This window comes from Toxorhynchites rutilus, chromosome 2, assembly GCF_029784135.1.
Source record: "Toxorhynchites rutilus septentrionalis strain SRP chromosome 2, ASM2978413v1, whole genome shotgun sequence".
Classification (NCBI taxonomy): Eukaryota; Metazoa; Arthropoda; class Insecta; order Diptera; family Culicidae; genus Toxorhynchites; species Toxorhynchites rutilus.
This window is the reverse complement of record NC_073745.1, coordinates 273,152,234-273,174,092: the sequence shown is the minus strand read 5'-3', so window position 1 is coordinate 273,174,092 and position 21,859 is coordinate 273,152,234. Positions and strand designations below refer to the sequence as shown.

At 39.9% G+C, this 21,859-nt stretch overlaps 1 protein-coding gene across 4 annotated transcripts in view; it reads right to left on the bottom strand.

Moving 5' to 3' along the window:
• The window catches only part of LOC129764402 (EGFR adapter protein-like), a 205,003-nt gene that overhangs the window by 85,958 nt on the left and 97,186 nt on the right, over positions 1-21,859 (bottom strand). For 3 of the 4 annotated variants that reach the window (XM_055763431.1, XM_055763432.1, XM_055763430.1), the window contains exon 3: positions 13,550-13,629. The gene's annotated coding sequence lies outside the window, so the exon portion shown is untranslated. Of the gene's footprint in view, positions 1-13,549; positions 13,630-13,700; positions 13,759-21,859 lie in introns of those variants that run through there. The other variant, XM_055763433.1, reaches the window with a different exon arrangement.

Here is a 21,859-nt window from a genome sequence, read left to right as displayed (position 1 = left end):
TAAGTCAAAATTGAGTTACGCCGAGATGCTTCGGCAGGTCGCCCCTGCTGTCAACGATGACAATCCGTACGATTCCCTCAGAGAACTTACGGACTTGGATGAAGAGGTTCCACATTGTAGTCAGAATGCGGCACCAAAACGAAAAAATGTTTCCATGCCAAAACACGCCAAAAAACCGAAGTAGTCCTCGCCTGTCATTCACATAGTAGACTTTCCCCCGTTAAGCCCTACGGTCTCTACTCCCAAACCCATGATTTCACCAACGAAAGCTCCCCGTCCTCATGGATTTTCACAGCAGTATGAACGAAATAATAAAGATCAAACTTCAGGTAAACTGAACATCACAGGTCTGATTCAACTAATTGCTGATATTTTTGTATTAAATCCTGTATGGACAGATACACTGATGAAGTTATCTCCTCTCTTGAACACCATTCTCGCGAAAATCATCGTTTCTTGGCCCCTCCTTGGTTTGTTCTTGACTATCGATGGCTAATTCCGGTCGGCCGAGAAAGAATTTTTCCTTGTTCCAGTGGAACTGGAGAAGCGTTTTGCCGAAACAGGCAAACTTTAGAAACTTTTTGAATTGTGTCGATGCTGATTGTTTTGCATTATCCGAAACTTTTCTGGTCAAGGAGTTGAACTTTGTTGTTCCGAGGTTTAACATCATTCGTGCCGATCGCGATAGTCGGGCTGGTGGGGTTCTGTTGGGTATCAAAAACAATTATTCATACAACCGTGTTCGGTTGGTGAACTTGGGTCCAATTGAAGCAGTGGCGTGCTCTATTGATGTCTGTGGCCAGTGGATTACTGTTGCTTCGATATATATTCCTCCGTCACGCCCATTGAGTTTTCCGATTCTAAGAAATGTGATCAACCAACTTCCTCGCCCGATGTTTTTACTCGGGGACTTCAATTCCCACGGTTGTGCTTGGGGTGAAGCTTACGATGATAGTAGAGCAAACTTAATATACAATCTGTTGGATGAGTTTGATCTCTCCATTTTAAACACAGGTGACATAACCCGTTTGGCTTGCCCACCGGTTAGGTTTAGTCGAGTTGATCTTTCAATTTGTACTTCAAGCTTTGCGCTGAATTGCTCCTGGTCCGTGTTGGATGATTCAGCAGGAAGCGATCATCTACCGATTCATGTCAAATTTTCCGAAAGGGGTTCATTTGAAGCTACAGTACCTTTTGATATCACCAAAAATATTGATTGGGTACAATATTCATCGCATATTTCCAGAGCCACGGACTGCTGCGAGGTGGCCATACCAGACCTCCATAATTATATTTCTAATTTAATGGTTGAGTCTGCTCATCGTGCACAAACGAAACCCGCCCCTGCCTCTTCTTCAGTTAGTAGGTCTCCTACAATTTGGTGGCACAAAGAGTGTTCTGATATAGTAAAGAAACGTTCTAAGGCATTAAGAGAATTCAAAAAACGTGGTGCGATGCATTTATTCCTGGAATATAAACGGCTTGAGGCCAGTAGCAAAAAACTGTTCAAATCGAAAAAGCGTAATTATTGGAAAAACTTCATAGACTCTTTGACAAGAGAGACAGCCATGCGTACATTGTGGAACACAGCTCGTAAACTGCGTAATTACTATCCTCCTCCGTCGTGCGTTGACAATTATGATGCAGAATCGATACAGGAGTTTACTAACAAGACTTGTCCGTCGTTTGTCCCTTGTGCATTTCCTGAGTTCAGAGAATTATCTACCACCGAAAATGATCTGATTAAAGACTTCGATTTGTTCGAAATTAACCTTGCTTTAACCCAGAGTAATAATTCTTCGCCTGGTACAGATGGTATAAAGTTTTCTCTCATTAAAAATTGGATTTTCCAAAGTTTCACTGTTCCGTACTCGTGAAAGGAGGTGAAGGTAGTAGCCGTTCCCAAACCTGGAAAAGAACCAGGACTTGCTGATTCATACCGCCCCATAGGTCTATTGTCGTGTGTCCGGAAACTATTGGAAAAAATGATTTTACATCGGCTAGAATTTTGGGTGGAGAAGAATAATCTTCTATCCGCAACCCAGTACGGATTCCGTCAGGCGCGTAGTACGAGAGACTGTCAAATACTTTTAGCGACAGATATTCAGAATGCTTTCGAGTCGAAGGAGGAGCTAGTCTCTGTGTTCCTAGACATTAAGGGAGCCTACGACTCGGTTTTGATTGATATTTTGTGCCACAAACTGTGTCAAATTGAAGTTCCCGTTCAACTGGCCCTATTTATGTTTCACCTTCTATCGTCAAAAATAATGAAGTGCTCTCAGCCCTTTGTTGTATAACATTTATGTCAGGGATATCGATAGTTGTGTTTCGATCGGCTGTACACTGGTACAGTTTGCCGATGATAGTGCTTTATGGTGCCGTGGAAAGGAGTCTATGTTCATAGAAAGTGCTTTGCAATCATCCTTGAATAATCTGGAGCAATGGGCTGCGAATATTGGCTTTGAATTCTCTGTCGCCAAAACTGAGGTTGTTATGTTTGCTAGAAGAAGACCACCTTCATCTCTGCAGCTAACTCTCTATACACAGTTAATTTCTCAGTCAAACAGCTTCAAATACCTCGGAGTGTGGTTTGACACCAAATGCATTTGGAAAGTCCATATAGAATTTTGGTACAAAAATGCCAGAGAAGGATCAACTTTTTGCGAACTATATCGAGTTCTTGGTGGGGAGCCCAGCCCGCTGACATGATCAAACTGTACAAGACCACTATTCGTTCAGTGATGGAATATGGTTGTTTCGTTTTTAGTATGACCGCAAATTCGCACTTTATCAAACTTGAACGCATTCAATTCAGGTGTCTAAGGATTTGCTTGGGTTTGATGACGTCGACTCATACAAAAAGTGTTGAGGTTTTAGCTGGCGTTTTGCCCCTCAGAAATCGTTTTAACGAGTTGAACTGTAGATACCTTGTCAGTTGTCATATTGCTTCCAGTGACGTTAGGATTGGCTTGGATCTTCTTTTCGACAGGAATCCACAATCAAGGTTTCTTATTTCATATCGAGAATGTCTCACCCTGCCTACAACTGAAGCATCGATGAAATGTTACTTTGATTATGATTTTTCCTCTACGATATCTTGTGTCTCGGTTGATACTTCATTGCAAAGAAATATGCTTAGCGGAAGATCTTCAATTTCCGTAAAGAGCTTGTTCCAAGAAAAGTTGTCAACATATTTTGCGGACGCTGTATTTTACACAGATGGTTCCCTGAAGGATGAGTGTGCGGGTTTTGGAGTGTTTGGCACTGAACTGGAGGTTAGTAGGTGGTTGATTGATCCCTTTTCAATATTCTCGGCGGAATTATCAGCGATTTTATTCGTGGTAGATTACATTAAAGGTCTCCCTCCTGGTAAATACCTTATTTGTTCTGACAGCTTTAGTGTTTTGAACGCTATAAAGAATACAAAAACATCAAAAAAGACAAATCGATTGGTGGTGTACATAAGAGATACCGTTTCATATCTCTTATCGTGCAACTACTTTGTACTATTTTTATGGGTTCCATCTCATTCTGGGATCGCCGGAAATGAGATGGCTGATACATTGGCGAAGTGCGGTTGTGATACTAACGAGATCTTCTTCAGAGAAATTCAGTCACACGATTTTCTTCCGATTCTCCGTAGTAGGGCACTCGAGTCATGGCAGCAAGGGTGGTCTGCAAGTGATCTTGGTAGATACTGCTACAGTATTCTTCCTTCCGTTAAAACAAAACCTTGGTTCGATCAGATCGTTTCTTCACGGATGTTCATAAAAAATATGAGTCGTCTAATGGCAAATCATTATACTCAAAACGGTCATCTTTTCAGAATCAACATCACCGATTCGAATCTCTGCGACTGCGGCAAGGGATACGCCATCATTGACCATCTCGTCTGGGAGTGCGAACGTTACGGGGCATATCGAACCAATATTCTGAACGGAATTCCTGTTCAACCAATTCGAGATATTCTTGGAAACAAGGACATTCAAACCATGAAGCTCTTACACGAATTCATCATGAAATCTAAAATTCAATTATAATTTGGTACACTGTTCGCTTCGCTTTTTTAGACCAACACATAGTATTAGTTAGTATAAGGTAGTTAGTTCCCCTTCCCTTGTCCATCCTTTCGTATGCGAGAATGAAAACTATTGAATGTTTGGAAAGTATGTGTGTGAATGTGTTTGGAACTAACCCCGAGTAAGCCGCGGGTAATCGTTTCCTCATAGCTAATTGTTTTATTATTAAGTTTATGTTATGTATATTCTATAATGATTGATTGGCCAAAATTTGCCCCATGGGACAGCTGTGCCTAATTAATTTTAATAAAGGAAAAAAAAAACATACCGTACTAATATGATGACCTGTCTGAGGAAATAATAGGAATCAACAATATTAAGAGCTCTTTCTCCAGAACAGAAGCCTTCTTTGGAAAATAGGAGGAAAACTTTTTTTGTTCTAGTGCAAAACAAAAGTATAGATATTCCACTTTGCTGTTTCGAACCAATCCTGTAACCATGTGAATTGTTAAATGAGGAATGATCGTGCTATACATATATAATCGGAAATCGGAAGATCGGAAGATCAAACGTAGAAGTTATCTTAACGCACTTATTTTGATTGAAACATTTAAGGGAATTTTCTCATTTACAGTGATGCTTCTGAATCCGGATGCTTTTTTATCCAGACACTTTTTCATTACTTTTTCATTATTGAATATTATGCCAAAACCATGACATTTTTTGCATGTTGAATTGATGTGACTGATAGTTACTATTGTGTCAATTTAGTTTAGTGTCAAACATGGTACCTAGCTGTTAACAAAAAAAATGTTAAAAATCAAAAATCAATGTGAATTTCACAAACCCATGTCCGGAATAAAAAGCACTTTCAGAAAATGCTTTTAAATCCGGACGGTCAAAAGTTAACCGTGAGAGTTTCTCATTGGAAGAGTTGCATAAGGGTATGTTAGAATACTTAGTATGGAGTATGGAGTGTGGAGCAAAGATTTTCGACCCGGGAAACCGCAAAACTCTTCGGTATACAGGACGGGGTCGATTATATGACCCGTTTGTATGTACGTGGGTAAACTTTGTAACTTCGTCTGTAGCGCTGTCCCACATTAAAAGAAATTTAACCCCCTTTCTGTTGACCGATTGATCTAAAATTTGGAACACACCTTTATCTCTGCAGTCATTATAAAACTGCGTATTTCATAATCTTGATAATCGTATTTCATAATCATAATCTAAAATCCAAAATGGCGGCCGCTATGAAATGGCGGATTTCATATTTTCTCTTGTAGAGGAGGCGATCTGGCGTAGTGATAACATCCATGCCTCTCACGCTAAAGGTCACGAGTTCAATTCTCACTCCCGACATTCTTCCAAAAATGGAAGTAAAAGTGACGAACCAGCCAAATGAGTTGAAAATCACTATAATACAGATAAAAAAAAAATATTTTCTCTTAACCCCTTCAATATGAGTATCAAACGGAAGGGCTTGACTAGCAGAACACAGTTATTTATGAAAAATTCAAAACCAAAATGGCCGGCAACACAAAATGGCGCCATATATATCTTTTTCAACCCTTATCAATATAGGTATCAAATGAAAGGGCTTGATTAGTAGAATACAATTATTGATGAAAAATGTAAATCCAACATGGCGGCCGTTACAAAATGGTGGATAACATATTTTCTCAGAACCCCATCAATATGGGTATCAAACGAAAGGGATTGACTAGTAGAACATGGTTATTCAAAATGCAAATCCAAAATTTCGATGAAATTGATGAATGGTTTTATCGTAGAGAAATATACTAATGATACAGATAATGTACTAAAAACATAAAAATTAGCGCTACGATATGTCAATATTTTTTAGTAGTTGAAGTTATATTCGTAAGCGCTAAAGCGTCCGGATTGCGATGCATTACTATAACACTCGCTGTTAATTTATCGTTATTTTACAACAAATATTCCGCTCCACTTGATTCCTGATGTGGGATTGCTTATGCCAGTGGTACTCAACCTTTTTTTGTAGGGGCAACAAACACGTGTTAATTATGGTGTCGCGGACCACAAGAAATAAAAAAAAATGGGTGACGACGGCATTTTTAACTTAGAACTACAAAATTATCGCTGCCGAGGACAAACATTATAGAAATTTAAGAATGAAACTCTTTAGTACACATATTTGGTAACATTGGCAAGGGCCGATGACTGTATGCTTCCTCGTTTCACGAAGCAATAAACCGCTAATTTGAGCATATTGTCAAATAACCTCTCGGTGTTAACGTGTACTGCTGGTTGCTGACTGTCTAGAGCAGCATTGGGGACATTGAACGTATTGAAATATCTAAGTAGCTTTTCAGTATTCATTAGCAAAATGACATCTCCATTGCTCCCAAAAACAACGCTCCAAAAAACATGCAATATGGCAACTGAAAATCCTAACCGAATCGGTGGAGCTGGCAGCGACAGAAACTGCTGTGATACTCAATTTTTACATTCAGTTTTCCATCGAAGAACACAGCTCTCATCATTGAAAATACCTCTTTCACATTCAGCTTTAAATAGATTCATTCTTATTCTCGCCAGAACATATTTACCGTCACCACCATTACATCACTGTGTGCTGGATCGATTACACGAAATCTGGTGATGGGTGATGGGCTTCAGTATCTTTCACAGAACGGCAACAGAAAATCCGAAATCAGTTGTTGGTGACAACTAAGGCAATCGCAATAGAATGAATTTTCACCTCAGTTTAAATCGACAAACACAACTCAGTTTTGGATTTTTTTTCTTCCCATCCGATTAGCAATGTGTTGTAAAACCAGGGTTCTTTTTGACACGGATTTTCCAACTAAAACTTTTTTACGCGGGTTTTCGAATCAATGCTATTTTTACGCAGATTTTCCGATTAACGCGGTTTCTTTTTACGAGGTTCGTGTACCCCGAATAAAAAACCTGGTTGTACTCACAATTCATTTTTTGTATTAATATAACTCTTTAGTAAAAGGTCCGGTGGCCCTGTAAAGCGCCAATGGACTCATTCTTGCTTTCGCGATTTTGAAATTTGTGTACTTATTTTGCCAATGCACTCTTCTAGACAAACTGAATGCAGCTCACGCAATTTTGCAGTATCATCACTGTTTGCTGGATCGATTACACGAAAGCGATGGAAGAGCCTCGACAGACTGAAGACTTTTCATTGGCCAATAGTTTGATCGGTTTCTTAATCAGCACGGAGAGTATGCATATACACATGTTGTACCGATTCAGTTGGGTCGTTGTTTGCACTAGCCCTGCAGTCCGCAGTCTGCGGAAGCTCTTAGTGTATGAGCTGTGCTTCGCGGTTAGCAAATGAATGATCTTTCAGGGTAGCAACTACGAAATTTATTCGATCCGACTTCCGGTAGAATCACAAAGGGGTGGGGCTTACGATGCAGTGTTTCGCTTATATTAAAGATATATTCCGCAGTTGTTCCGGTTGCTTCTTTTGGTTAGTACCAGTACCAGTGAAACATTGAATCGTAAGCCACTCTCCTTGTGATTCTACCGTCAGTCAAATCAAATAAACTAACAGAGAAGCAGAGCACATACGCACATACTACGGATATCATTAGCGGTAGCGGTAGCGCCGGAAGTACAACAGCGATCAACGAGTTTTAATTTTGTTGCCATCCAACAGAAAACCGTTACCCATCGCTTTCGTGTAATCGATTCAGCACACAGTGATGATACTGATGCAAAATTGCCTGTGACTGTATTCAGTTTGCCTACACTCAAACTTGCGTTGGCTGAAAACATTCCATCTTTGGCAGAAATAATGTCATTTCGTGTGCTGGAGGGTCAAATGCGCAAATAATGAGCTGTTTCAATAGCTCAAGAAAGGTTTGTATGTATGGGAGCAGACATCTCTTTTTTTTATTTCCTCTTTTCATTTGGGATTGTGCAAAAAAAAGTCCATACGACGTCAATGGGAATCGAACCAGGGCTGGCTGGAATGCAAAGCTGCTTCATATGATCACGCTAACCATATAGCTACTAGTGCTGTTATATAGATCTGTGACAGTGTTGCACCACATCATGGGATGAAGTTGGAAAGTGTTTTCTAACAGGAGAAAGAAGAGCATGAACGAGAATAGATATTTTCCTCTGTCTGGGCCGTGTATTTGGCAAACTATGTTTTGCCTGTTTCGCTCGCTCATATTGGCTCATATTGGCTTTAGCATATATATATTTTGCAAATGATATACACGTATTGGTGAGTAGAGCATTTTCTGTTATTTTTTGGCTCATTCAATGTGATAAATCAGGATTCCATAACATGTGCTAAAAATTATCGTTGGGTGTAGGAAAGGGCATTGGCAAAATGAGGACACTAATTTCGACATCGCGAGAACAAGAATGAATCCTTTGGCGCTTTCAGGTTTACCAAACCTTCCACAAAAGAGTTGTTACAAGTTATTACAATACTATGCATTCCAAAGTGATATACGAAATAATGAAATATATTTAACCCCTTCCCGTATAATGTAATACGTCACATTTGAAGTTATTTTGTAAAAACGTGAGCTGTTTTATGATTTGAAAGACGTGAGCTCCCTGAAAGACGTAATCCTACGTCAAAAATAAACAGATAATGTTTTCCTAGGTTCTGGTGATTGTTACACATACAAAACAGTTAAAAATACAGTAACATCGGTTGGGTCAGTATTTAGTATAGCTAGCTTATGCGTTCGTTTTCGAGCAGAGACAGCATAACCCTTTAGATATCGATTTTTTCTATTTTTTTTGTGTGTGAAACATATTTGCTTCGTTAGTTATTACTTAGCCTACGAAGGCACATAGAACTGATTTCACATTATTTCCGTTGTCGTTACTCTCTGATTAACTGTGGTCTCCAAACAATTCTTCAACATTCTCCCATAGAAATCTTATTGTCGCGTTCACATACGTCGTCAACGTCAACTTCCAGCAAAATTTGGCGTAAAGAACAGAAAACGTAATGTTGACATTAAGTTGTTTATGTATCGCACTTCACTGGTGCCCTTTCTGCTCCGTAATTTGGTATTGATTTATTGTTGATGCAATTGAGGCTTCATCAATATTATTTTCGAAATAGGAATTTTGGTAATTTTGTGAAATATTTTTTTTATCCCATCTGTTTAATTTTTATTATTAGGCTCATCTAGCAATTCAGCTGTAACAGAGCCGAATTTATCGTGTACATTTTTCAGATGTTGTTACTATCTCATCGATACACATTTTTACCTATTACACATTAGCCGTTTAGGCGTTAGAGTATTCCTATTCTATCGATACACAACACATGTCGCATTTTTCGGCGTAAGAATATTTCTATTGTTCAAATGTTCACAGTTGGACACTTTTAAACAACTTTTGGCATTTTCTTTTCATTCATACTTCGAGCCCAAGCCCGTATGCTCGCACCTTCCTCTTTATCCCGTCCATAAGGTTCTGTACAACGTCAGGTTGTAGTTTTTTTTGAACAGAAATCCATTTTCTCTTGAAGTCCGCCTCCGATTTGACAACTTTTGGGTTCTTCCGGAGGGCCTGCTTCATAATCGCCCAATATTTCTCTATTGGGCGAAGCTCCGGCGCGTTGGGCGGGTTCATTTCCTTTGGCACGAAGGTGACCCCGTTGGCTTCGTACCACTCCAACACGTTCTTTGAATAGTGGCACGAAGCGAGATCCGGCCAGAAGATGGTCGGGCCCTCGTGCTGCTTCAATAGTGGTAGTAAGCGCTTCTGTAGGCACTCCTTAAGGTAAACCTGCCCGTTTACCGTGCCGGTCATCACGAAGGGGCGCTCCGCTTTCCGCAAGAGCAGATCGCTTGCCACACCATGTACTTTTTGGCAAACTTGGATAGTTTCTGCTTGCGAATCTCCTCCGGAACGCTGAATTTGTCCTCTGCGGAGAAGAACAACAGGCCCGGCAGCTGACGAAAGTCCGCTTTGACGTAGGTTTCGTCGTCCATTACCAGGCAATGCGGCTTCGTCAGCATTTCGGTGTACAGCTTCCGGGCTCGCGTCTTCCCCACCATGTTTTGCCTTTCGTCGCGGTTAGGAGCCTTCTGAACCTTGTATGTACGCAGGCCCTCCCGCTGCTTGGTCCGCTGGACGAATGAACTTGACAAATTCAGCTTATTGGCGACATCCCGGACCGAACTTCTCGGATCACGTCTAAACTGCTTAACTACGCGCTTGTGATCTTTTTCACTGACGGAGCATCCATTTTTGCCGTTCTTCACCTTCCGGTCGATGGTTAGGTTCTCGAAGTATCGTTTTAGTACTCTGCTGACCGTGGATTGGACGATTCCCAGCATCTTACTGATGTCCCGATGTGACAACTCCGGATTCTCGAAATGAGTGCACAGGATTAATTCACGACGCTCTTTTTCGTTCGACGACATTTTTCCAAATTTACGAAAAATTGACCGTGAAGCATGGCCAACGTGATCTATACACTCTTATCTGATTATAAACGAAAGCTGAAGATATAATTCCTAAAAATTAAATTTCTACGGCGTTTTTTCCGTGATGCAATTTGATGTGACACACCCTTCATTAGACCTAAGGCTGTGTAGCCCGGTTATTCTTGACAAGATTCATAACTGGCACATTTCCGAAGAGGCGTCTTTCTCTGATCAAAGACACATTATTTTTGAATGGGATGGTGGCATGACAGTTCATAGAGAATACCGAGATCAAAAAAAAAACAGCTGGGATAAGTATTCCCTTCAACTCGAGTCAAAAACTCTTAACTCAAAAATAAGGTCGATTCAGCAGCTTGAATCAGCTTCAAAACAATTAAACGAAACGATAGTCTCCGCCTACAACAGCAATAGCCCGCTAAGAAGAGTTTCTTCAACAAGAAACGTTCCTTGGTGGAATAAAAGGCTTGAACAGCTTCGCAAAACAGCGCGGAAACTGTTCAACAGAGCAAAAATTACTTCGGACTGGTCTCAATACAAAACGGCTCTAACTGAGTACAGCAGAGAACTGAGACGATCCAAACGAAAATCCTGGGTATATAACTGCGAAAGCGTTGAAAATACTCAAATCGTTGCTAGACTCAATAAGACTCTGGAAAAAGACCACTCGAACGGGCTAGGTTCCCTTAAAAAGGACGACGGTTCGTTTACTAAAACTCTCTCGGAAGTACTAGACTTACTGATGAAGACTCACTTCCAGGGATCTACATCTGTCCACTCGAATACAAATTTTGGCTATAATAGCGACACAAAAAGTTCCCAAAGGTACCTCACAAGACCTGAAAGTGCAAAGGATGTCGCTAACATAGTTGCGACACTAAACTGGAACGCGCACTTAGATTCAATAATCAGCAAGGCAAGGCCAAACCTCGGAACATTTGCTCTGTAACTGCGGAGCTCTAACTAGACGCAGACTTCAACACCTTGATAAAGCTATTCTGGAGCCCAAGGAAATTTGGTCTGCGTCGCCGATCAGGATTATAAATTTTATCAAACAGATTATTCCTGATTGGCACCTATCTCGCTATAGCTTTCAGTCTACTCCTTCATCAATAAGTAGTAGATAAGCTTGAAGTGTAGTATGAAAAGAGGGTATACCACAATAGTTCAAAATAATCGACGCAGTGGTTCACACCCAACAGGGGAAAAAAAGAGGAATCATGTAGAAAAATCATCTGAACAATCATCTTGTTACAATTTCCAAATTTTGGGTAGTAGGTTACTGTCATTAGGTATCAGTATTGCGCATAAGTTTTGGATTTATATTCCTGCTGGTTTCCAAAAAAAATGAGTGGGTCGTTTTGTCTGATAGGGGCGTTTCTCTCTTGTTTTTTTACAGTCCCAGTCTCAACGCGGAAATGCATTTATAACGCATCGCACATATTTTGATAAATGTCTGCTCTCGCATCAAAGATCATCCAGCGCTGCATCTGGTTCTTTAATATTAATAAAAAGTGGTCATTTAAATGATATGCCCCCGAACCACTATGCTTCTTGCTCTGTCGCGAAAATGAAAGGCTGTCCAAGGCTGTATGAAAAACGAGCGAGCATAGCGTAGCGTTTTTGGACACCGCGAAAGGGTTTCATTTGAGCAGAAACGATTGCTTCCCTATAAAGGATACAACTGTACCTGACGTTTATCGTTCACAATTCTCGTGAAAGTAACAAACGACTGGCTGTCCTGTTCAGCCCGGAAGGGATCCACATTATCATTAAGATTATCCCAGCCCTATAATCTCGCCCAGGAACTGCAGCTTTCGAAGAGCCGAGAAGTGAGACGAAAAAAAAATGGCATTACCTCGTGACCCAGAGAAGCGCTTCGGCCAGCACTGGGATATGGGTGGGTTCATCCGAGGATTTAGGGATAATAACGGGGAAGCGATCTTAAGGTCAGAAGCCACACGAAGCGCGATGTATATGTATGAGTTCTTTTGAAAATTCCTCAAACTCCACTTGGGGGCAGGACGGGGCTTCGCCATTCCGTGCTCCCCCATTCCCTGCACCAGTGAGCGAAGCTCCTCTGTGGCGGTCCTGTTGGAAATATGTTATGGATTACATATGTGCATTTGAGTGAGTGTGCTTCTTTCTGCCGGTCGCCCAGTGGTTTTTGCTATCTTCGCTCTACCACCAGAACAAGAGCCCCAGCGTCAACGAGTTGGCTAACATTGCCGTTGCATCTACATTTTGCACCCCGGGGCAGCCCAGCAGCTGCTGGTCGTACATTGCACATGGACACATGGTTGGGTTGTTAGACAGTAGCTAACAAGTTCGTGCGCATATCTTGATTAGAAAAGGGAGTTGAATGTTGAAGGCTATAAGTTGGAAGGTGAGCTGACGAATTTTGTGCATTGTGCATCAACAGGCATTAGCATTTTTGTTGTTTTAAACGGAAGATTGCTAGTGAAAATTAATCGGATGCAAGTTTATCTGAAGTTGCTGAAGAAGCGTTTACTAAAAATCAATATCCTCAGTTTTTTAATTATTAGAAGATCAGAGGCACAACATTTTCTCGAACAAATCAGCACCAATGAAACAGACTTTTGAAAAGGTCCTTCTCTCCCTGCATTCAAATGTGCTTAGGCACAACGATCGGAGGCACTCATCCGAGCTGGCACGCGGTGTCATTAAGAATTTTTCTTCTGATGATTTACTGGCCGGGGAATCGTTTCCATGGAAATCTGCACTCGAGAAGCTTAGCTTTGATTTTTCCTTCCTACAGCTGCTGCCGCTAACGGCTTTGATGAAGACGTTTGACGACAGAGGCATGCCGAAAGCTTCCCGCGGTGGATTATCTTTCGGTGATGGATAAAAAATGAATTTCCGCTCAAGTATTGAGTAGTGAGTAATTGAAGCTCTCTTCTGAGTAATTGAATTCTGCGAATTGAATGGCATATGGATCGTGATCAGACTTATCTTGTATTCAATGATTGATTCGTTTTGAATGAAAATTAATCAGTCCGATAACGGTCTAGAAAATTATGAATTCAATCTTTTTATCAAGTTATTGCGTATGCTACATACCGGTATCATAAGTAAACAGGCCCAAATCGGGATGCCATTAGTTCATTCAGGAAACTTCATCTCGCTCCACCAGTCCAAGTCTGAAACGAACAGAAAACGTGTAATTAATAAGTGGTTAATCATCATCACACATGTTGCATCAATTTCATACTGATAAAATCAACATGGCAAAATCCACTTAACGTGAGGCAGACGAGATGTTGTTGGGCACGGAAGGGATGAATGAGTAAGAAATCGAACCCGCCCTGCTGTCAAAAGTGATGAACGTGGAAAGTGGAAAGCATCCATCTTTCGACGCCGCCACGTATCGCGGTCTTATCTCCGGTTATCGATACATTTCGAGATTTTAACCACGCCCACTGGTAAATGGCACTTGACGTTGGTGTTGATCTTGGTTGGTGAGCATTTTTGTCTCGTGTAAGTTAGTGTTAAGCCTTTGGTAATGTTACCTAAGTTTCGATGTTGTCATGGAAATTCATTCAAAAACAAAATCGTTTTATTACTATTCTTTGCCATATCATTAATGTTAATTACAGTTTACGAAAAGTTTGGATGAAATAGATTAGATAAACATTAATACATGAAAGATTCAAGTTTCAAATTTTTAAACTCACTCTACTTTGAACTTGCGTGAATCATTATCAGACTATATTTTTAATCTTGATTTTTCTACTAATTGCCAATTTCCAAAACATCTATTACCTAGAATATTTTTTTGATACAGTGAAGTTCACGTTCTTTCATGATTTCCATAATTTTTCAAACTGTGATATTCTTCGCAAGAATCATTCATCACATCCACTTCATGAACCCAAGTTGAGATCAGATATTTGACATGTTTCATTCTGAATGTGTTTGAATAACTGTGATTCCGATTTTGTGAAGACATTTTAAAGCATATGTTGACTTTAGTATGTTTGATTCATCACACATTCTTTGAAACTTGCATGATTTTATTTGACATCATAATCAGTGTAAGAAGGTTGAGAAGTAGGCACTATAACCTGTTGAAACTTATTCTGAGCGAATTGAAAAAAAGGGATTTCAATTGCGAAAAAAATCGATTTCAATTGCGAAAAAATTCCAATTTAGGTCAATTTCCCCAGACCTTGCATATATTTGCAATGCCGATTTACCCAGACTCCTCGATTTTTGAGTCAGTGTTGGAGAAACTCATTGCGGTCTGCAGAAATGCATACAAGTACAATAGTATCCGCACCTTGATTCTTTTTTCCAATGCCGATTACCCGAATACCAGCGATCGTATAAAACCGCTGCGCAATCATAACTGAGTGGATTTCCGAGCGGCCATTCGTTTATATACAGATTTATGTAACTTGTTTTTAAAGCAGTTTGGACTCTTGGACATTTGATCTTTCGGACGAATTGATTATCATACCACTCCGTTCAGCCGGCAAAGAGGTATTAACGTTCAAAACCTTGTACTCTAGCGCTCGCTGTCGAAATTTTGACTTACACCCCGGTTCTGAAATGAATGACGTAAACCTACGTCAAAATACTCCAAAATCTAGCAATCCCCCAGCAAACAAATCATAAAAAAATAATTTGTTTTTTTTTGTTTATTTCGGATATTACATTAGAATGCACCGAATTGTTGCCTTGAATTGAATAGAAATCACTCTTTAGTGTAATGTTCGGTGGCCCTGAAAAGTGTCATGTTTTTATTGAATTGATTGAACAAATTTCTATGGGTGCCGATGTGTCGAGATCAAAATGGCTGTTTATGTTATTTTTGGAAAGTTGGGACGTTTCGTTTTTAGTCACATAAATTTTGGTTCTCATGTTTAGTGTTCTCCTGAAAGTAGGAATTTTGTATGCCATTCACATATTTTCCTAAAATTTTTATTCGAAAAGCGTAAAACGATCGAAAATTTGTCAAGAGATTCAAAAGTTTGAGGGTATCAAGAATGAATACCGAAAATAAAGGGTGTGTCACATCAAATTGCATCACGGAAAAAACGCTGTAGAAATTTAATTTTTAGGAATTATATCTTCAGCTTCCGCTTAAAATCGGATAAGAGTCTATAGATCACGTTTTCCATGCTTCACTGTCAATTTTTCGTAAAAAAATTGGGAAAAATGTCGTCGAACGAAAAAGAGCGTCGTGAATTAATCCTGTGCACTCATTTCGAGAATCCGGAGTTGTCACATCGGGACATCGGTAAGATGCTGGGAATCGTCCAATTCACGGTCAGCAGAGTACTAAAACGATACTTCGAGAACCTAACCATCGACCGGAAGGTGAAGAACGGCAAAAATGGATGCTCCGTCAGTGAAAAACATCACAAGCGCGTAGTTAAGCAGTTTAGACGTGATCCGAGAAGTTCGGTCCAGGATGTCGCCAATAAGCTGAATTTGTCAAGTTCATTCATGTCAGTACAAGGTTCAGAAGGCTCCTAACCGAGACGAAAGGCAAAACATGATGGGGAATACGCGAGCCCGGAAGCTGTACACCGAAATGCTGACGAAGCCGCATTGCCTGGTAATGGACGACGAAACCTACGTCAAAGCGGACTTTCGTCAGCTGCCGGGCCTGTTGTTCTTCTCCGCAGAGGACAAATTCAGCGTTCCGGAGGAGATTCGCAAGCAGAAACTATCCAAGTTTGCCAAAAAGTACATGGTGTGGCAAGCGATCTGCTCTTGCGGAAAGCGGAGCGCCCCTTCGTGATGACCGGCACGGTAAACGGGCAGGTTTACCTTAAGGAGTGCCTACAGAAGCGCTTACTACCACTATTGAAGCAGCACGAGGGCCCGACCATCTTCTGGCCGGATCTTGCTTCGTGCCACTATTCAAAGGACGTGTTGGAGTGGTACGAAGCCAACGGGGTCACCTTCGTGCCAAAGGAAATGAACCCGCCCAACGCGCCGGAGCTTCACCCAATAGAGAAATGTTGGGCGATTATGAAGCAGGTCCTTCGGAAGAACCCAAAAGTTGTCAAATCGAAGGCGGACTTCAAGAGAAAATGGATTTCTGTTCAAAAAAAACTACAACCTGACGTTGTACAGAACCTTATGGACGGGGTAAAGAGGAAGGTGCGAGCATACGGGCTTGGGCTCGAAGTATGAATAAAAAGAAAATGCCAAAAGTTGTTTAATAGTTTTTATTTTACTGTCTAAAATTTTCAAAAGGATCGGTCTACTGGGCGAATTTCTACAGCGTTTTTTCCGTGATGCAATTTGATGTGACACACCCTTTCACTCATGAATTAGAAAAAAAGTAACTAATTTTACAAGAACGAAAAACTAAGTTTCTTCAGTCTATACTATCGACACCTCGAAAACTGAAGCATTCGACAAAAATCGAGATCAGTTCGAAATATGAAAAATGGGGTGGGTTATATCTCTGATACAACGAGAAGGTTGACGTAGGTCTCTCGTTGGCTTAGTAATCATTTTTTTTGTAGTTACATCTAATTCAACTATCAATAAATGCATGTTTGGAAAGATTTCTGAAATATCCAAGCAATTTCAAGCACAGAGCCTCCTTCGCGCATTGTCTGCGGATGCATTATAAGGTGAAAAAGTTTCACGCGGGGTGTTCGGGTTCAATTCAATTGAGAATTTAGAAGTGTATTTGGAATTTTATGAATGTTGTTTTGAATTATAAAGGCTTCGAACTCAGTATATTCTCCTCTAACCTTGAAAAAGCCCGTGTTGGAAAACCAAACTATACTATCGGATTTCAGAAAGATGACTTAGAAAGCCGCGCTGACGCTGCCGACTGGTCGTAAATGTGAAATGAATGACGTAAACCTACGTCAAAATACTCCAAAAACTAGCTCTCCCCCAGCAAACAAATTATAAAAAATTAATTTGTTTTTGACGTGGGACTACGTCTAACCGGAATATATGGGGGGTAAAATGAAAACCTAAACACAGAACAAGCAGGAAAAAATGAAAGATCTCGAATGCTTATAACTCGAACATTTCTTACTGGATCGGAAAGATGTTTGCATCAATTGATAGGGAATATTTCCACGCATCTATCGCAACTAACGAAAAGTTATTTCTCATTAGATAAACAATTGAATTACTTTAAAATATTAGGCGTTATCTAAACGCCCTAATTGCCTCGTTTTCATTGGCCCGATTCACGGTTTCCCCAACACAGCCATCAAAACCTAGCAGCCTTGGGGAAATCGGAATTGCAGATACATGAAAATAGTGGGACTTTTGTTTTCACCGAAAAATGTTCCCTAACACAGACTTCAAAACCAAACAGCGATGGAGAAATCGGCATTGCAAACACATGGAAGTGAGAGGAGCTCTTGTTCCCACCGAAATGTGTTCCCTAACAGAGATTTCTAAACCAAGGTGCCTGGAGGAAAGCGGCATTTCAAATTCATGCAAGTGGGGGGTATATTTTGTTCCGACTAAAATGTGTTTCCCTAACACAGACTTCAAATCCATATAGCGTGGGGAAATCGACATTGCGAATTAACACAAGTCGGGGTTATTTTTGTTCCGATTAGAATAGGTTTCCCCAACACAGACTTGAAATCCATGGAGCTTAGGGAAATTGGCATTGCAGATACATGTAAGTCGGGGGTATTTTTATTCCGACTGAAATGTGTTTCCCTAACACACACTTCAAATCCATGGAGCGTGGGAAAATCGGCATTGCGAATTCATACAAGTTGGGGATATTTTTGTTCCGATGGAAATGTGTTTCCCTAACACAAATTTCAGAACCAAGGTTTCTGGGGGGAATCGGCTCTGCAAATAAATGCAAACTTCGAGTACTTTTGTCCTCGTTTGCCTTTATGCAGCCTAGAATATGTCTGTCCTAACACGATCTTCTGAACTTAGGAACCTGGGAAAATAGAAGCACACTAGAAGCGAATGAACTTTCCAGTTTCAAGCAAATTCGCGGTTCGAGAAGTACGTACACTTGAGAGATGTAAACTTCATAGGGAAATGTAAATAAAATAATCGTTTGATTTTTTTTTTTGTCTTTATTAGAGAGATTTTCAGTCTTAGGCTGGTTTATCAAACGTTTGATCATTCTTCCATACATATATTTTGTCCTAGGCATCATACCAAACGTAAAAGGTCTGTCATTAAATCTACTTGTAACGAAGAACAATCTATCACAATGCATGAATTGACTTTACATGGCATTTGTTCAATCTTTTTACTCACATAGCAATTTTTTTTTATCTGTATTATAGTGATTTTCAACTCATTTGGCTGGTTCGTCACTTCTTACTTCCATTTTTGGAAGAATGTCGGGAGTGAGAATTGAACTCGTGACCTTTAGCGTGAGAGGCATGGATGTTACCACTACGCCAGATCGCCTCCACTCACATAGCAAATATATTGAATTCAATTGAATTTGGAAACTGTTTCATTCAATCAAGAATTTAATCAATACAAACGAATGATTGCTAAGCTAAGGTAGTCCCACGTCAACCTTGCGGTTGTATCATAGATATAACCCACCTATTTTTTTTTTTGTTTATTTCGGATATTACATTAGAATGCACCGAATTGTTGCCTTGAATTGAATAGAAATCACTCTTTAGTGTAATGTTCGGTGGCCCTGAAAAGTGGCATGTTTTTATTGAATTGATTGAAGCTGTCGGAATTTGGGTCCTTCTTGTCAATGCACGCGTCATGCATTTTCTTTTCTAGACACACTGAGTGGAACCACAGGCGATTAATTTCACTACCATTACATCACTGTGTGCTGGTTCGGGTTACGGTTCTCCTCTGGATACCAGACAATTTTGAAATCGTTTGCGGTCGCTATTGCTATAACTGCTGGCGATATTGATGCTGCTGTTATGCTCTCACCCCTTCTGGTGTGATTTGCTCCCCGGTTAAATAATGTAAGTTCGGATCGGTGATTTTTTTTCGAATTGACTGGCTGTAGAATCACACAGGGGTGGTGCTTGCGATGCAATGTTTCGATTTCTGTTGTACAGTAGAACCCCGATTATCCTCCGAATAGTCTGTCTAGATCACCTCGAATAACAAAAATCACGGATAACGCAACATAGGACTACTAATGAGCTGCAAACTACGATAAAAGATATTTTAGCATTAAAACTGTCTAGAGTGACACTATTGCATCTCCAAGTAGTTTGTCAGTATCTCTTAGCAAAATTTCATCTTTAACGCTTCCAAAATTATCATTCGCCAAAGAAACAATTTGAAAATTATGCTATGCAGCACTTTTCGCAGAATGGCAACAGAAAATCCAAAGTGAATGGTTTACGTGGTGTTGGTGCAGCCGACAGCAACCGCTGAGAACAGAATTTTCACCTCCAGTCTTCCATCGAAAATCACAGCTGGAAAATCACTGGAAAATTCCTTTATCACATCCGGCTTGAAATGTACAGCACTTTGACGCCACTTTTAATCCAGAAACAATACTTGAATGTACGAAAATTGAATGATTGATCGGAAAAAAGTTACAGATAAGTCATTCATGATTCATCAGTCATCCAGCTAACGACAGGTCGGCAGCGTCAGCGCGGCTTTCTAAGTCATCTTTCTGAAATCCGATAGTATAGTTTAGTTTTCCAACACGGCCTTTTTCAAGGTTAGAGGAGAATATACTGAGAAAGTTCGAAGCCTCTATAATTCAAAACAACATTCATAAAATTCCAAATACACTCCTAAATTCTCAATTGAATTGAACCCGAACCCCCACGTGAAACTTTTTCACCTCATAATGCATCCGCAGACAATGCGCGAAGGAAGCGTTGTGCTTGAAATTGCTTGGATATTTCAGAAATCTTTCCAAACATGCATTCATTGATAGTTGAATTAGATGTTACTTCAAACAATTGATTATTAAGCCAACGAGAGTCCTACGTCAACCTTCTCGTTGTATCGGAGATATAACCCACCCCATTTTTTATATTTCGAACTGATCTCGATTTTTTTCGAATGCTTCAGTTTTCCAGGTGTCGATAGTAAAAACTAAAGAAACTTAGTTTTTTGTTCTTGTAAAATTAGTTACTTTTTTCTAATTCATGAGTTATTTTCGGTATTCATTCTTGATACCCTCAAACTTTTGAATCTCTTGACAAATTTTCGATCGTTTTATGCTTTTCGAATAAAAATTTTAGGAAAATATGTGAATGGCATACAAAATTCATACTTTCAGGATAACACTAAACAAGAGAACCAAAATTTTTTGAAGTAAACCTACTTTTACCAGAAACTTCGGAAAATTTTGGTTTTCATGTTTTGTTGAGGCGTCGATGGAATGCCATTCATATCTTTTCTTAGAAAGTTAATTCAAATACCTATCATTTGTTGATGAAATTATGTGACTGAAAACGAAACGTCTCAACTTTCCAAAAAGGACATAAACAGCCATGTTGATCTTGACACATCGGCACCCATAGAAATTTGTATGTATGTTGATACTGTTAAAGAGCAGTGTAGTATTTCCAGAAGGAAGTTTACTAAAGGGGGGGGGGTTTGCTTGCGATGCAATGTTTCGACTCTCTTTAGATTTCTAATGTACAGTAGAACCCCGATTATCCTCCGAATAGTCTGGCTTCTTCTTCTTCTTATATGGCACTAACGTTCCTAGAGGAACTACGCCGTCTCAACGTAGTATTACTTGCGTCATTTTCATTAGTACTTAGTTGAGATTTCTATGCCAAATAACACGCCTTGAATGCATTCTGAGTGGCAAGCTCTAGAATACGCGTGACCACAGTGCAAGTCAGAGGAAATTTCTTTGAAGAAAAATTTCCCCGACCAGAACGGGAATCGAACCCGAACCCCCGGCATGTTAGGTTTGACGCTAACCACTCGGCCACGGGAGCACACAATAGTCTGGCTAGATCACCGCGAATAACTAAAATCACGGTTTGAAAAAATTAGGGATCTAAAAGATTGTTTATTGAAGCGATTTATCTTAAGTTTGGTCACAATACGTAAAAATATATTTTCAAACGCGTGGCGAGTTTTCAAAATTCAAAAAAAAAGCCAAAATGGTTTCTATATAATTTTTTTAATTTCATTTTTTTAACATAAATAGTCATTTTAAAATGCTGCACTAAATTGAAAAATGATAATATAATATTTTTTGAATCGAGAGAAATGAAGAAAAGGTAACAAAAGGTTTATTTGACAAAATCGCCAAAGACCACTCTAGCTCAGGATGGTACACCCTAAAGACGAAATATATTTTGAGTGCGTGTACGTGATGCAACGACATGAAAATCACCGCGGTGGTCCTACCGAACAAAATTGACCTTCTGTTTTGCAATATCTTCCATTTTTTCCATTCTTGTATCGAGCTGTTCACATATGTGTGTGATA